General features: G+C 56.6%; 1 pseudogene; it reads right to left on the bottom strand.

The window, feature by feature from the left end:
* Positions 1-464: 464 nt before the first annotated feature.
* Positions 465-10,239, bottom strand: LOC120379854 (annotated as a pseudogene).
* Between the last annotated feature and the right edge of the window lie 7,659 nt (positions 10,240-17,898).

Here is a 17,898-nt window from a genome sequence, read left to right as displayed (position 1 = left end):
CGGCCTGGTTCGAAGTCCAAAACTAATAAAAGCAAGCTTCTATTTATCTCACTAGCAGCAAAGCAGCATAGACATAATAAAACGTAGCTCTCTACCCCGCACACCTGTTTCCCATGGCTCACCGCCAAGGACTCTTCACATGGCGGTCTAAATCGGTCATACTTGGCTAAAACTAATACATAATGACCGATAGTAACCGGAGCTGAGAAAGCGAACATAAACAACGCCTAGCTAAGCCGTAACAATTTCTTCCGCAGCTCCCTGCTCTCCTACAATCCTCCCCTCGCTTTCTCCAGCGACTCCAAAGACCAGGAGGGCCTTACAAGGGCATGTGCCATACCGCAACAGCGTTGACTACACAGGCAGCATACATAAAGGCAAGCAAGGCTAAACAAACATATAATGCCAAGTATTACACCCTGAACTATATGGTCAGTCCATCCACGCTACGAGGACAGCCAGGATCACAGCCAGGAATCCCCCTGCTGCTGGCGAATGCCGTCTGCCAGACGCTGGAGGCGCTCCACATCATCGGTAACTGCAGGCTCTACATCTGTAATATTAAAACAACACATACCAACAAAATCCATACAGGAATAACCATGTCGCAGCAACAAATAATCAATAGCCATGCGATTCTGCAACACCCCTCGGCGAACTTCTCCAAGTTCCTGGGTCAATAAAGCAAGAGCAGTAGAGGTTAAATTAAGAGCCTTGGCCACAACACAAGCAAGGTGTGCTACAGCATGGTAATTATGTGCTACCATGCCTGGGAGGCCAATCAAGGTAAAAGTAAGGGCTGCCACCTCTTGTTCTGAAAACAAAGTGACTTCTGCCTTACAGGTGGAATCCAGGGGAATACTCCCCCGCCGATAACGGTATCGGCCCTTATCGCTCCCCACCGGATGGGGAAAAAGAAGGGGGGCTACTCGACCAATGGCACACGGACCCCCAGAACTATTGGCAGGAACATATGTAAATGCGGTGCGGCCATACAACAAAAACCAGCCCATGGGTAATTTCATATGCCCATATGCAAAAGATGCCTCACTCTTATGGCGGCAAATTAACTCATTATTGGTATGATTCACTGCCACATGCCGGGCATTCACAAAATACACACACATTCCTGCGGCCGTCACATTGGCTAAGCGAAAAGAATACATGCTTGCATCCATGGTGTATGTAGCAGCTCCAGGACCTAGGGCATACAAATTTTTGTACGACCAATCTTTGGGAATTGCAAACAGCCACGAATGTTGTCATAACACATCCAAATCAGTACAAACACCAACAAAACAGGTTTCCATAAGGGCCCCTACAGCATACACTCGAGGAAGGCAAAAGGCAGTTGCATTCACAGCACTTCGTGCCAACACCATCCAAGCATTTTCAGGCAACGTATCAGTTTGAGCAGCGCTGCCCCTCACAAGGAGCGCTGTGACAAGCGCGATAATGAAACCATTCGGGGATAATCCTCTCCGTCTGGCAAGATATAAGTCCAGCCATCTCCCGTTGCTAGAACCACGGCAGCTTGCGGATCGCACTGTGGTACCGTCCACCACACGCTCGCTAGGACGTGCCATGCTGTATCGCTCGGGGCTTGTAACTCCACACCTGCAGGAGGTAACGGAATAAGTTTACATAACGCCTCCCCTTGCTCCCATTGCACAGGCTCAGTGCCCACATTTGCACACGTAAGGCAACTCAGTGAGCGATCAGTGCTCAGCCAGTACGGGGGGTAGCACAGTATGTTCTTAAGAATCGGTGATACATAAAAAAGGCAGGGGGGGGTACACCACAACTGCGATCGGTCAGACCAGGGGGTCACTGTGTGTCCCACCGGCACTGCGCAGGGGCTCTGGGCATGCAACACCACTATACCTTGCGCTGGGTCTACAACTCCTGGTGTATTCTGGAGTTCCATCCGCAAGACAGTTGGCATCTGGGGGGCCACCGCTAATCGCTGAAAAGGTGTTTGGCCTCCCCCCAGCAGGCGATTATTGAGCAGCCAGACCGCCTGCTCTAACACCCCCGTCCAGCCTCGTAGCATGTGAGTAGGTGTAAGATGGCGAATTTGGTCCTTCAGAAGCCCATTGAGGCGCTCAATGAGGCCACTTGCAGTCGGCGCATACGGAAGATGGTAGTGCCAGTCAATACCCACATCAGCAGCCCAGGTACGGACAGCCTGAGCCGTAAAATGGGTCCCCTGATCGCTTTGCAATGAGTGAGGGGTCCCATAGCGGGAGCACAACTGCTGCAGCGCAGTCAGTGTAGTTGTCGCCGTTGCTGATGCGCTTGGGTGTACAAATAATACTCCGGTGTAGGTATCCACTGCTGTTAGGGCGTAACACCAACGTCTTTCCCGGGGCAGCGGGCCAACATAATCTACCTGCCAGTCCTGGCAGGGGCCGGTGGCCCGATATATGTGGCCAGCTGGCCCTGGAAGGGCCAGGGGCGTCACGCGGGAGCATACCGAACAGCTTGCGTGGGCGGTGCGACACGCGGCCAGCGGCAGACAAACACCATGCCTTGATGCCGCGTATCGGGTCGCATGGGCCCCACGATGGCCCCCCTCAACATGGTAGCGCTCCGCCATCTGGACCGCTTCACTACGAGTCATTTCATCAGCCGCTGCATTCCAGTGGGCCTCCGTTGTGTCGGCCTTGGTGTGGGCATCCACATGACGTACAGCCAGAGGGGCTCGCTTGGCATAATCTAACAGCTGCTGCCAGAGTGTCGCCCCCCACAAGGGCCGGCCGGCTAGCTCCCAATCTTTAGCTTCCCAGGCCGTTATCCAGGTACGGAGACCTTTATACAGCGCCCAGCTGTCGGTGTATAAATACACGCGTGGCGGGGACCCTTCAATAGCCAAGGTCGCCGCCCTCAATTCCGCCCACTGGCTGGAGCCGGCTGTTCCCCATGCCATAGCCACAATGTCCACGTATGGGGCATACGCATTGGCTCTCCATCGCCGGGTCCCCTGGGCGGTGTAGGCTGCCGATCCGTCTGTAAACCACACATGGCATCGTTCCTCAGCTGACAGCTGGTCCACTGACGGGGCCTCCGTTATGGGTGAGGGGGGCGCCGGGTCTTCCACGGGGGGCAGATCATCCGTGAGGGAGGGCACATGTTCAAAGGTAACTGCCCCCAGTAATATAGCATGGGGGGTGGAAATCGCGGGTCGGCCGAGCAACATGCGCTTCTGCAGGTAATGCTGCCATTTAAAATGAGTAGAACTTTGCGCCACTCCGGTCTGCACTTGGCTGGGATCCTCTTGCACCCAACGACCCAAAGGAATGGGTGTCCGCACCACTACTGGCGTGGGGCCAGTTATGCGCTCGGTGTCCTGTAGCGCCCACACAACTGCCAGAATCTGCTTTTCCAGCGGGGTATATCCGGGCTCCGCCCCTTTTAGGGTTCGGGACCAAAAGCCTATTGGCTCTTTCTGCTGGCCCCCACTGGCTGCCACAGCCCCCAGGACGCCACATCTGCCACAGTGGTAACCTCCAACTCAAAGGGAACTCCCGGCAAGGGGGCGTGGAGCCGGGCATGTGTCAGCAACGCATCCTTGCACAACTCAAACGCGGTCTGATGGCTGCGCTCCCACTTCCAGGGAGCTGCTTTACGAACGAGGGTCTGCAGCGGTCGCATCAGAAATGCGAGGTGGGGGATAAAGGCCCGCCAAAACCCCAAAAGGCCCAGAAACGCTTGTAATTCCCTCTTGGTCTGCGGCACGGGGTATCCCTGTACCGTTTGCCGTACCTTCTGGGGGATTTGCCGCTCCAGTCCTGCCCACATAATCCCCAAGAAAAGAACGGTCTGAGCTGGACCCTGTATCTTCTGTGGGTTCAGGGTCCAGCCTCGTCCTTCCAAGCCGGTGGCCACGGCATACAAGGCATCGGCTACTACCTCCCGGGAGGGGCCAGAAACCATAACATCATCGATATAGTGGTAACTGTGGGTCATAGGAGGTAATTGCACTCGGGCCAAATCCGCACTAACCAGCTGGTGACAAATTGTGGGGGAGTGCTTCCATCCTTGGGGCAGTACACAAAAGGTATACTGGCGAGCTTGCCACGAAAAGGCAAACTGGTCCTGACAGCTGGGGGCAATAGCAATTGAGAAAAAGGCATTAGCAAGATCCAACACAGCGTGCCATGGCTGGGCAGCCGCTGCTATATGCTCTATCACCGTCACTATATCTGGCACAACAGCTGCCAGCGGGGGAGTCACTTTGTTAAGCTCTCTATAGTCCACTGTCATACGCCACGTTCCATCCGGCTTTCACACTGGCCAGATGGGGCTGTTGTAGGGGCTCAATGCGGGTCTAATTGTTATATCCTTGGGGCAGCCCGGTGTAGGAAGCAATCACTTGAGGCCAGAGAGCAGGCAGCTAACCAAACCCTCCATTTTATTTACAGATATACAGAGAGCTCACACAGCCGGTTGAAACCGGCTGAGCTAACCCATAATAATCTAACTCAGTTGCCATAGCAACAAAAACCATGACAACCAAATACACAACATATTCCTCCCCCCCTAATAAGAACATCCCCTAAATAAAACACACACTAGACTAGAGAAGGAGGGTAGACTGCCTCCATTCCCGGCTAAACCCTGGGGATTATTTTGCCCCATAACCGTGGGTTCGCCCTAGCTAAAGATCCAGCCGATGAGGAGGCCTTCTGTCTCTAGGTGGATTACGGCGAACTTCTGGTGTTATTGCACCCGAAAGCACTAGGGGCTCAGGGTCCGCAGCACGAACAGGTGAGGAGGTGGTATCAGCTCGTGCTGGGCAAAGGGGTATCTCAGCCGCCGGCAGTAATGGAGGAGAACAGTCAGAAACAGGTGACTCGTGATTCGGTCCCTCACCAGAAGAGGTGAAGTCAGCCCCCTCAACTGCAGATGGGTCCTGAGGACTGGCATGACCTGGCAACAGCTGATCTACATGTCGCCGCCAGGTAAGATTCTCTGCAGTCCGGACTGTGTAGGAAACAGGTCCTGTTTGAGTGATGACTGTGGCGGAACCCATTTAGCTCTGGAAGTATAATTCCGAGCCAAAACTGGCTGTCCCGGGCTAAAGGTTCGGTCTTTTGCTCTGGGTGCCCGTCTGATGACTTGATATTGCTGCTGATGTTGCACAATTTGTCGGGGTTCAGAAGGTTTCAGCAGATCAAAGCAAGTGCGCAGCTGTCGTCCCATCATTAGAAAGGCCAGAGATGCGTGGGTCGTAGCATGAGGTGTGTTTCTGTAGGAAAGTAAAAGGTATCCAGACGCTTTTGAATGGAGTGTTGTCCCTTGCTGATTTCAAAGCGTTTTCATTGTCTGCACAAATCTTTCAGCTAATCCGTTGGTGGACGGATGATATGGTGCTGACGTGATGTGGTGTATCCCATTTGCCTTCATAAAATTTTGAAACTCCTGAGAAATGAACTGCGGTCCGTTGTCGCTCACAAGTTGTTCTGGCAGACCAAAACGACTAAAGAGTCCTCGTAGTTTTTGGATAGTACTCTCTGCAGAAGTGGACTGCATTATAGAGACTTCTGGCCATTTAGAATGGGCATCTATTGCCACCAAGAACATGCTTCCTTCAAGGGGGCCAGCAAAGTCAACGTGAATACGTTGCCACGGGTTTTCAGGCCAGTCCTATGGGTGTAGGGGTGCCCACTGGGGTGCATTCCTCACACCCTGACATGACATACAAGCTTTTGCCTTCTCTTCAATAGCGCTGTCCAGTCCAGGCCACCAAAAATAGCTTCGTGCAATTTCCTTCATGCGCACTATTCCACAGTGACCGGAATGTAGCTGTTCTAACATCTGTGATCTCAGTGGTGGTGGAATAATGACACGTCTCCCCCACAACAAACAACCAGATTGGACCGATAACTCCGTCCGCTTGGACATGTAGGGAACAAGGTCGGATGAAACCGGAGAGGTTTGTCGAGATTTTCCATGCATCACCAGGTCTATAATGTGGGACAATACTGGGTCAACGCGAGTTGCCTTCTTTATCTGAGTAGCAGTGATGGGTGTATTCTCTACCTGTTCAAAGTAGAAGATTTCCTTTTGGGCACTATCTTGGTGTTTGACCGGCAAAGGCAACCTTGAGAGGCCATCTGCATTGCCGTGCAGAGTGGATTTCCGATATTTGATTTCATATGTGTGTGCTGAAAGTAACAATGCCCAACGTTGCATACGACTAGCAGCTAACGGGGGAATGCCTGTGTAGGGTCCAAAAATTGATGTCAGAGGTCGATGGTCTGTGAGAAGAGTAAATTTTCGTCCAAACAGGTACTGATGAAACTTCCGAATTCCAAAAACAATTCCTAATGCCTCACGTTCGATTTGGGCGTAGTTAGTTTCTGCTTTGCTTAGAGTGCGTGAAGCAAAAGCAATAGGTCTCTCTTCTCCTGAAGGCATAATATGTGACACGACTGCTCCCACTCCATAAGGGGAGGCATCGCAGGCCAATTGCAGTGGTAAGGATGGATCAAAGTGCGTTAGAACTTCAGAATTTAGCAATGCATCCTTAGCTTTGTTAAACGCAACATCACAGGCTTCAGTCCACTTCCAGGCCTTGTTCTGCCCAAGGAGCTCATGAAGTGGTTTTAGCAGTGTGGCTAACTGTGAGAAGAACTTTCCATAATAGTTCAGGAGTCCTAGAAACGAGCGCAGCTGGCTTACATTTCGAGGTGGGGGAGCCTCCACAATAGCTTTAACTTTTGCAGTGGCCTTATGAAGACCTGCAGAATCAATGATGTGTCCCAAATATTCAACAGAGGGCTTGAAGAATTCACACTTGTCTTTGCGAACTCGTAGGCCATACTCTTCCAGTCTTTGTAGGGTAGCCTCTAAATTCTTTAAGTGATCCTCTTCATTTCTTCCAGTGACCAGGATATCATCCAGATAGCACTGAACTCCTGACAAGCCACACAAGATCTGGTCCATAGCCCTCTGGAACAGGGCGGGAGCAGATGTTATTCCGAAGGGTAGGCGACAGTATCGATAAAGCCCCTTATGAGTCACAATAGTCAACAGCTCTTGGGACTTTTCATCGACGTGCATCTGTAAATATGCTTGACTCAGATCGATCTTACTGAACTTTTGTCCCCCAGCCAGGCCTGCGAAGAGGTCATCGATGTGGGGAAGCGGGTATTGCTCTGCACACAACACTGGGTTGACAGTGACTTTAAAATCACCGCAAATCCGGAGAGAGCCATCTTTCTTCACGATTGGAACAATAGGAGTGGCCCATGAGCTATGGGTAACTGGTATTAGGACTCCATTGGTGACCAGGCGCTCCAGGTCTGCTTCAACTTTTGGCCTGATGGCATATGGCACAGTTCGGGCTTTCAGATATTTTGGTGGACTGCCAGGTTTAATGTTCAATGTCACAGTGATTCCCTTCATACTTCCCAAATCATCTCCAAAAACAGCAGCATGTTTCCTTAGTATAGGGGTTATACTGGTTTCTTCTTTAGTCAGCCGGTGCACTTCTGCCCAGTTCAGTTGAATCTTCCCAAGCCAAGACCTACCCATTAAGGCTGGGTAGTTACCTCTCACCACAAACAGTGGCAATTTAGCCACCTGTCCATTGAGCTCCACCTTAACATCAATAGTGCCCAGCATAGGCACAGCTTCTCCCGTATACGTCTTCAGAACAGTTTTTGTCGCCTTAAGCGGAAGATGCTGTAGCTTTTCTTTATACACAGTCTCGGAGATCAGTGAGACGGCTGCACCGGTGTCCAGTTCCATGCGTATACGTTTGCCATCCAATAACGGGGTTACCCAGTATTCATGTGAGCCCATTGCCAAAGACAAAACATGCAGTGGCACTTCCTCTTGTGAGGAGGTGTCACCTTGATCATCCTGGGTCTGCTCTAGGGTATGCAAGGTTCCTCTTTTTGTCGGCCAGACCACAGGCCTCTTTTTCTTTTGTTTACAGGCATACTCAATGTGTCCCTTTTTGCCACAGTGTCGACACACCAGGTCCTTACACCAGCATTCTGATGCCTGGTGACCCAGCTTACCACAGCGGTAACATTCTTGACTCTGCACCATTTTGTGGGTCAGTTCTTGTGACACTTTTTGCACCCTAGGGGATGCACCGATGTATTGTGCCTCCCTTGTAGCCAGTTCCATGGAGACAGCAATATCAACAGCCTTCTGTAATGTAAGCTGAGCCTCTGTCAGTAGGCGCTGCCGTATAGCTTCACTGCAGAGGCCACACACTAACCTGTCACGCAGGGCATCATTTAACATCTCTTTAAATTCACAGTGTTCTGCTAGCTTTTTTAAAATGGCTACAAATTGTACAACTGTTTCATCTTCCTTTTGGTCTCTTTTGTGGAACCTATATCTTTCAGCAATTACCAGTGGTTTTGGGGAGAAATGAGACCCCAGGATTTCCACAATGTCACTGTAAGATTTAGTCTCAGGCTTAACAGGGTGCAGTAAGCTGTGTAGCAGAGAGTAGGTTTTAGCCCCTACAACAGTTAAGAATATTGGCACCTTCTTCGCTTCTGTAATGTCATTTGCAATACCAAAAAGCTCAAAACGCTCAGTATACACATGCCACTGCTCTGTATTCTCATCAAAAGGCTCCAGGGGCCTGGTCAGAGTAGCCATGATTTTTAGTTTCACTTTCACAGTCAGTGCAAACAAGCAGCTTTTTTTCTTTGTTTGTTCTTTACCTTAACTTCTACTTCCTTCTGTTACTGGAGCAGCACCGGAATCCCATCCTCGTCGCCAGTGTTATATCCTTGGGGCAGCCGGTGTAGGAAGCAATCACTTGAGGCCAGAGAGCAGGCAGCTAACCAAAACCTCCATTTTATTTACAGATATACAGAGAGCTCACACAGCCGGTTGAAACCGGCTGAGCTAACCCATAATAATCTAACTCAGTTGCCATAGCAACAAAAACCATGACAACCAAATACACAACACTAATAATCTTGGCTTCTAGCAGGGCGCTCACTGTCTGAGTGATTTCTTCCTCCCCTCCAGGGAGACGGTACTGTTTACTGTAAACCACGGCGGTTGGGGGTGGTAATACCACCGGCTCCCAGCGCGGAGCGCCCCGCAGGATAGTAGTCAGTAGTCGCACTTCTTGCACTCGCGCTGCGTTCACATACCGAGGGTGGCCGAAGGCAAACAGACCGTACTGTGTATCCACCGACCGACCTCGCAAAACATCAATACCCAAAATATACTCCCGTATAGCCGCGGCTAGAATCGTGGCTCGGAATGGGGGTGCCTTTCCCATAGTCAGCGTAACGGTAACTTCATACGCCTGAATCTCGGCCCCTCCAAGGCCCCTCACCAGGGCCACACGGCCGTGAGTCTGCGCTGAATGTAGAATGGTGACCTCAGCCCCCGTATCAATCAATGCCAGTACATGCTGCACACCTCCCCTCGGCCAACGTATCATGAGGGGTACGTAGGGGCGTTGGTCCCCCGCCTCCCTCCCAGGTGCGACAGCTGCCACACACGGGGCGGAGGACCCGCCCCCCCCTCAGTAGGGTCGCGGGAGTCGCCACTCCGCCGGTGGGGGAGGCAACTCGCTCGTGTCACTGTGCTCCACTCCCTTTTCCCCCTCGGCCCCAACGCTTCTCTTCGAGGGGGGCAGCTGCATCCACCGTTTGTATAGTTCTACGGTCGGCTTTCCGTTAATATCATCCCGGGAAACACCAGCTCGCAACAAGTCTTGCCACAGAATCTTCCGGGGTACCCGCACCTCCCCTTTTTCCTGCCCCCCCCAGCGGGGTCCTTCCCTTGCTGACCTTTAGAGGCCCGAACGGCCCGAGGCCGTGTCCCAGCTAAAGCAGTTTCCAATTGTGTAAAGGTGACAGCCAATTCACCCACTCGCCCATCTGCTGCCATAACAACTGCAAGGAGGGAGGGCTTCAATTCATCCGGGGCCAAACGTAGGAGGGTGGCTTTGGTTGATTTAGACACCGGAATGTCATCGGGTCCCTCTGTGCCCCCCATCCCGACGGCCCACGCCATCCCCAACTGCCGGAGGGCCCGGACCCCCTCAATCATGGTCTTCCGGGGAGTTACTAGGGCCTCCAGCTCCCCCACTGATGGGTAGGCTACATCCACCGCCACCGCTAGCCAGCGGTACAGGGATGGGGCTTCTAAATCGATCCCGTTCTCCTGGGGTTGCGGGGGATTTGACAGCTGTGCGCGTACCTGTGAGTCTTGAGAAAGGACTCCTAGCTGCTGCAACTCCATCCGGAGGAGTAGGACAGTGTTCCCCGCGCTGTCCCACACTCTGACCAGCCAGCCTAGGACGTTCTCACCCGGCTCTTGTCGGAACGTCTTCACAATTTCCTGTAGCTCCGTCGTTTTGTACGTCCTTGTAGCGGGCCGGTGTGGCTCCCCTCCTCCCCGGGGAGGGTTGAGCCCCGGACACAGGAAGGGGCGGGGCTACAGCGTGGTGAGCCCGCCCCTCAGAGGGTCAGACGGCGACCCGGAAGAATAAAAGCAGGGCCTTCCAGCCCAGTCAGGCCGCAGCCACCCCAGGGAGCAGACCTGCCTGAGGGAACTCCTGACGGGGAAGTCGCTGGAGCCTCGGGCCCTTGCCTGGACTGGCCGGAGATACCCCAGACCCGCTACTGGGAAGACCCGCCGGAGCTTCCCCGTGCTACCTATGATGAGGAGCCGCTAGGAAACTCCCCATCGCCGTGCTGCTATCCTGAGGAACCCCCGGATCCGAGTTGGCCAGCTTTCCCCGAGGACCTACCCGATCTACCCCCCAGCCCGGGGGTTGAGCAACCAATGCAGTGGGACTTCCCGGAACCCGACGCCGTGGGTCAGGTAGGACCAGAGGGGGATAGTGGAAGTGGCCCGGGGGCAGCCGACCTCAGTCAGGCTGCTGACCAGACTGAGCCTATGTCAGTGTGTTGCGGTCAGGATCCCCACTGACCGGCAGCGGTGACGACCGCTGTCTAGGGCCCCGGGCCGGGACACAGTGGAGTGGGTGGGCCTGTGTCCCCCCCTGCCACCCCACTCACGGGTGGCAGTTTTCCCCCTCGCTCAGCCCCTGCTTCAAAGGGCCTGAGCTTATTGACTATTTGCTGCTCAGCCCCTGCTCCAAAGGGCCTGAGCTCGTTATTGATTATTTGCTGCTCAGCCCCTGCTCCAAAGGGCCTGAGCTCGTTATTGACTATTTGCTGCTCAGCCCCTGCTCCAAAGGGCCTGAGCTCGTTATTGACTATTTGCTGCTCAGCCCCTGCTCCAAAGGGCCTGAGCTCGTTATTGACTATTTGCTGCTCAGCCCCTGCTCCAAAGGGCCTGAGCTCGTTATTGACTATTTGCTGCTCAGCCCCTGCTCCAAAGGGCCTGAGCTCGTTACTGACTATTAGCTGCTCCGCCCCTGATCCAAAGGGCCTGAGCCCCTGTACGGTTTGCTACTGGCTCAGCCTGCCACAAGAGGCCTGAGCCCCTGTACTGTTTGCTACTGGCTCAGCCTGCCACAAGAGGCCTGAGCCCCTGTACTGTTGGTTTACTGCTCAGCCTGCCACAAAAGGCCTGAGCCCCTATATTGTTTACCGCTCAGCTTGCCGCAAAAGGCCTGAGACCTATCTAGACTGTTTGTCGCCCAGCCCCTGCACCAGAGGGCCTGGGCCTTTCCTAGCCTTAAAGAGACAGGACAGAACCCCTGTGAGACCAGCGGGCTGGTGTGGCTCCCCTCCTCCCCTCAGAGGGTTGAGCCCCGGACCCGCCTGTTACAAGTGGCACCTGACCAGGGACCGTGATCCCTTGCCCCTGTGAGAAGGGGCCGGTGAGAGGGCGGCGGACCGCCCCTCTTAGCCAGGAAGATGGAGACAGACCGGCTGTTCCAGCTGCTGGTGGAAAGCCAGGAGCGGCAACAGACGGCTCAGCTCCTACAGCAGCAGCAACAGCATGCCGCCCAGCTGGAACAGCAGCGGCAGCGAGATGCGGCCCAGCTCCAGCAGCAGCAACAGCAACAGGTAGCTCAGCTAGAGCAGCAACAGCAGCTGGTGCAGCAGCTTGGGACCCAGCTGCAGCACCTCCTCGGGCCCGCCCCCCGCCCCGCTGAATGGCCCGCGGGGGAGGGCACGGGGGGGGGGTCCGCGTCTGGCGACCCCCCTGCGTCTGACCAAGATGGGCCCAGATGACGACCCGGAGGCCTTCTTGGTCACTTTTGAGCGGGTGGCCCTCGTGGCGGGATGGGCAAGAGACCAGTGGGCCACCTTGCTGGCCCCCTATTTGACCGGGACGGCCCAAGCAGCCTACCGGGGGCTGGCGACCGAAGAAGCCCGCAACTACGACCGCGTGAAGGCTGCAGTCCTAGACGCTTTGGACATTAGCCCGGAGACGTTTAGGCAGCGATTCAGGCGACATACCTACCCGGCGGGAGCCCGTCCCCGGATGGTGGCCCAGTCCCTGAAGGAGGCCTGCCGTAGGTGGCTGCAGCCAGACGTCAGGACGGCGGAGGAGGTCACCGAGCAGGTGGTGTTGGAGCAGTTTGTTCACACCCTGCCGGCCAAAGGCAGGGCCTGGGTACTCCGCCACCGACCGACGACCTTAGCGGACGCCGTCGCGCTCATGGAAGGCTTCCTGGCTGCTGAAGCCTCGATAGGGCCCACCTTCCGGCCACCTACCTTGGGGCCCGAACGACCCCGGGACGAGAAGAGGGCGTCGAACATGCCCCACCCACGAGGCCCAGACTACGGGCCGGGACCCCGACAGGGAACCCCGACTCCACGCTGGGAAGCAGCTCCCCGGCTGACTACCCCGGCCTTCACCCAGGGAGCGCCCAAGGTCCGGCGGAGCCCCCCCCGAAGTACCAGAACAAGCCTTCCCCGGAGTGGACGCCCCGAGCTTGGTCCCTGCTTTAGATGTGGGAAAGCAGGACATGTACAACGAGACTGTCCCGAGATGGATTGCAGTTTCGGGCAGGTTTACGTAGGGGCCGGTCGGGCCCGCCGGGTGGAGGCCCCCAAGCTGATAATCCCGGTGACGGTTGAGAACCAGACCACACAGGCCCTGATCGATTCAGGGTGCGGCCAGACCCTGGTCCGCCAAACTCTGGGACCACCGGCCGACCCCCGTCTGACGCCGATACAATTACAGTGCATCCATGGAGATGTCCGACCTTACCCGGGTGCCTGGGCCCAGCTAACGGTGGGAGGCATTACCCGGCGGGTAGTCGTCGGCCTGGCGCCCGGCCTGGCCTATCCTGTGATTCTGGGGCGAGATTGGCCCTCATTCGAAGAGGTCCTCCGGGCAACGCCGGGGTTGGCTGCTGAACCCCGGAGACCTCCGCCAGAGGCGGGGCAGGCGGGTGAGGAGAGTGAGGGAGGAGACCAAGAAGGTCAGGGGCCGCCAGGACCAACTCCCTCAGCACCTCGCTTCGATACGGACTTTTGCCGCGACCAGCGGTCGGACCCGACGCTTAGCCGGGCCTACCAACAACTTGCGGCCGTCGACGGCTCCGTAGTGGATTCTCATCGGGCCACGCAGTGGCCTCATTTCGAGCTGCGGCGAGATCGGCTCTACCGCATCGATCGAGACCCACGCACCCGGGAAACCTTGACGCAATTGCTGCTACCCCGTTGTCACCGCAGGGCCGTGATGCAGTTGGCCCACGATGTGCCCGCCGCCGGGCATCTGGGGCAAGAAAAGACCCTCACCCGAATCCTGGCGCGGTTCTTTTGGCCCGGTATCCATCAAGAGGTGAAGCAATATTGTACCTCCTGTCCCGAGTGTCAGCTGGCTGCACCGCCTCGGGTATCCAAGGCCCCCTTAGTCCCTATGCCAGTCATCGAGACCCCCTTTGAGCGGGTCGCCATGGACCTGATAGGTCCGCTTCCCCGAAGCGCGGCCGGCTTCCAGTATGTCCTCGTCCTCGTGGACTACGCCTCCCGCTTCCCCGAGGCCGTTCCCCTGCGGAGCATCACCGCCCGGACCATTGCGGGGGAACTGATGAAGATTTTTGCCCGAGTAGGGTTGCCTAGGGAGATCCTCACGGATCAGGGCACTAACTTCACGTCCCGGCTGCTCCAACAGGTCTGCAAGCTCCTGGGGGTGAAACAGCTGCATACGTCGGTATACCACCCGCAGACCGACGGGTTGGTAGAGCGGTTTAACCGCACCCTTAAGGACATGCTAAAAAAATTTCCCCCCGAGGAATTGCGGCACTGGGACCTGCTGCTGGCCATCCGGGAGGTTCCGCAAGCCTCAACCAAGTTCTCCCCCTTTGAACTGTTGTACGGGCGGAGACCCCACGGACTTCTAGATTTGATGCGGGAAACGTGGGAGGAGTCGGTCTCCCCAACCCAGGGCCTCCTCCAGTACGTCCACCAATTACGGGAATACCTAACTCAGGCCGGGACAGTAGCCCGGGAGAATTTGCGGGCAGCCCAGGTGAAGCAGGAGCGAAACTATAACCAGGAGGCACGGGCCCGGAGGTTCGCTCCTGGGGACCGGGTCCTACTGCTTCTACCCTCCAGCGAGTCGAAGCTGTTGGCCCGTTGGCAGGGGCCCTATGAGGTGGTGCGGCAAGTGGGACCCGTGACATACGAAGTCCGCCAACCCGACCGACGGAAGAAGCTCCAGGTCCACCACATCAACCTGCTAAAGCCATGGTGTGACCGAGAGGGCCTACTGATCGACCCTTGCCCGCCTGAGCCCGAACTGGGCCCGGACACGGCCGAGACAAGGGGTGTGGAGGAACCCCCGATAGGCCCCTCGCTCACGGCAGAGCAGCGTAAGCAGGCTACATGTCTCCTGCAGGCTTTCCAAAAAACCTTCACGGCAGTCCCGGGGTATACAACCCGGGCCTGTCACACAATTCTGACCGATCCAGGGAAAACGATCAGGGAAACCACCCGGCCTTTGCCATACCGGATGCGGCAGGAGGTAGAAGAAGAGGTCCGAACCATGTTGGCCTTGGGGGTCATCGAGCCTTCCTGCAGTGAATGGCGCAGTCCGGTGGTGCTGGTCCCCAAACCGGACGATACGCGCCGATTTTGTATAGACTTCCGTCGGGTAAACGCCATCTCGTGGTTTGACGCCTATCCGATGCCCAGGGTGGACGAACTCCTGGGCCGCCTGGGGGAAGCCCAATTTATTACCACCCTGGACCTGAGCAAAGGATATTGGCAGATCCCACTCAACGAAGCGTCCAAAGAGAAAACGGCCTTTGCTACCCCCTCAGGCCTTTATCAATTTAATCGAATGCCGTTCGGCCTCCATGGGGCCCCTGCGACCTTCCAGCGGTTGATGGACCACCTCTTGCGGCCCCACCAGGAGTATGCGGCCGCCTACTTGGATGACGTGGTAATCTACAGCCGCCACTGGGAAGATCACCTCAACCGGGTCGCCACGGTCCTACGAACCTTGCGAGAGGCAGGGTTGACCGCCAACCCTAAGAAGTGTAGGATCGCATGGCAGGAGACCACCTATCTTGGCTACACGGTCGGCGGAGGACGAATCAGACCCCTGGTAGGCAAGGTACAGGCCCTAGCGGACTGTCCCACACCCACGACGAAACGCCAAGTGCGGCAGTTCATGGGGCTCGCCGGGTATTATCGGCGGTTTATTCCGCAATTCGCATCAATTGCCGCACCCCTAACTGAGCTCCTCACGAAAAATAGCCCCCGACAGGTGCGCTGGACGTCCGAGTGCGAGGTGGCCTTCCAGACCCTGAAGGACCGCCTGTGCCAGGAACCAGTCCTGTACAGCCCGGACTTCGACAAGCCGTTTATTCTACAGAAAGACGCATCTAAGACCGGCGTAGGGGCGGTCCTGTCGCAAGAAGCGGAGGGGGGGGACCATCCAGTGATATACCTCAGCCGGAAACTATTCCCCTGCGAGCGAAACTATTCCGTGATCGAGAAAGAAGCCCTAGCAGTGAAGTGGGCCTGTGATGCCCTCTGATTCTTCCTCCTAGGTGCCCCCTTCACCCTCGTCACGGACCATGCACCCCTCCAATGGTTAATGAGGATGAAGGATAACAACCCCCAGATCATGCGGTGGTACCTAGCCCTACAGCCCTATGCCTTTACCATCCGGCATCGGGCGGGCAAGGACCACGCAAATGCCGACTTCCTGTCCCGCCTTGAGGAGATGGAAGGACCTGGCCCCAAGGTATGGGAGCCAGGCTTGAGGGGGGGGAATGTAGCGGTCCGGTGTGGCTCCCCTCCTCCCCGGGGAGGGTTGAGCCCCGGACACAGGAAGGGGCGGGGCTACAGCGTGGTGAGTCCGCCCCTCAGAGGGTCAGACGGCGACCCGGAAGAATAAAAGCCGGGCCTTCCAGCCCAGTCAGGCCGCAGCCACCCCAGGGAGCAGACCTGCCTGAGGGAACTCCTGACGGGGAAGTCGCTGGAGCCTCGGGCCCTTGCCTGGACTGGCCGGAGATACCCCAGACCCGCTACTGGGAAGACCCGCCGGAGCTCCCCCGTGCTACCTATGATGAGGAGCCGCTAGGAAACTCCCCATCGCCGTGCTGCTATCCTGAGGAACCCCCGGATCCGAGTTGGCCAGCTTTCCCCGAGGACCTACCCGATCTACCCCCCAGCCCGGGGGTTGAGCAACCAATGCAGTGGGACTTCCCGGAACCCGACGCCGTGGGTCAGGTAGGACCAGAGGGGGATAGTGGAAGTGGCCCGGGGGCAGCCGACCTCAGTCAGGCTGCTGACCAGACTGAGCCTATGTCAGTGTGTTGCGGTCAGGATCCCCACTGACCGTCAGCGGTGACGACCGCTGTCTAGGGCCCCGGGCCGGGACACAGTGGAGTGGGTGGGCCTGTGTCCCCCCCTGCCACCCCACTCACGGGTGGCAGTTTTCCCCCTCGCTCAGCCCCTGCTCCAAAGGGCCTGAGCTCGTTATTGATTATTTGCTGCTCAGCCCCTGCTCCAAAGGGCCTGAGCTCGTTATTGACTATTTGCTGCTCAGCCCCTGCTCCAAAGGGCCTGAGCTCGTTATTGACTATTTGCTGCTCAGCCCCTGCTCCAAAGGGCCTGAGCTCGTTATTGACTATTTGCTGCTCAGCCCCTGCTCCAAAGGGCCTGAGCTCGTTACTGACTATTAGCTGCTCCGCCCCTGATCCAAAGGGCCTGAGCCCCTGTACGGTTTGCTACTGGCTCAGCCTGCCACAAGAGGCCTGAGCCCCTGTACTGTTTGCTACTGGCTCAGCCTGCCACAAGAGGCCTGAGCCCCTGTACTGTTTGTTTACTGCTCAGCCTGCCACAAGAGGCCTGAGCCCCTATATTGTTTACCGCTCAGCTTGCCGCAAAAGGCCTGAGACCTATCTAGACTGTTTGTCGCCCAGCCCCTGCACCAGAGGGCCTGGGCCTTTCCTAGCCTTAAAGAGACAGGACAGAACCCCTGTGAGACCAGCGGGCTGGTGTGGCTCCCCTCCTCCCCTCAGAGGGTTGAGCCCCGGACCCGCCTGTTACAGTCCTCCAGACAGGGGGCTGCAGCTGGTCACCTTCTGCCCGCAACTCCCGTACAGGGCGGGCGCGGGCTACCATAAGTTTCGATTCCCCTTCCGATGAGGAGGAAGAGTCCCATATGTTACCATCCCAGGCGGCGGGGTCCCAAGAAGGGGCCGCGGTCACCGCCCGCACCTGCGCTGTGGTCACCGGCCGGCGCCCCAACTTGAGCCGCCGCTTATTCGCCACGCGAGCAACCAACACTTCGCAGCGTCTCGTCAACTCCTGGGCTCGTTCTGCTTGGGAGGTAACAACCTCCTGAGCCACGGCACAAGCTTCAACTAAAGCCGTGCACTCAGACGTTTTTCCCTCTAGGGCCCGCCGCAAGCGGAGCACCTCTTCGTCCTGGGCCCGGAGCGCGGTGAGGAGGAGCCATCCCAGCTCTCCCATCGCTCGCCGCTCCGTCCCAGACCGCCGGCCTGCCCGC

Source organism: Mauremys reevesii, linkage group 13, assembly GCF_016161935.1.
Source record: "Mauremys reevesii isolate NIE-2019 linkage group 13, ASM1616193v1, whole genome shotgun sequence".
Classification (NCBI taxonomy): Eukaryota; Metazoa; Chordata; order Testudines; family Geoemydidae; genus Mauremys; species Mauremys reevesii.
Note: the sequence above shows the minus strand (reverse complement) of the source record. Positions and strands in the feature narration are given on the sequence as shown.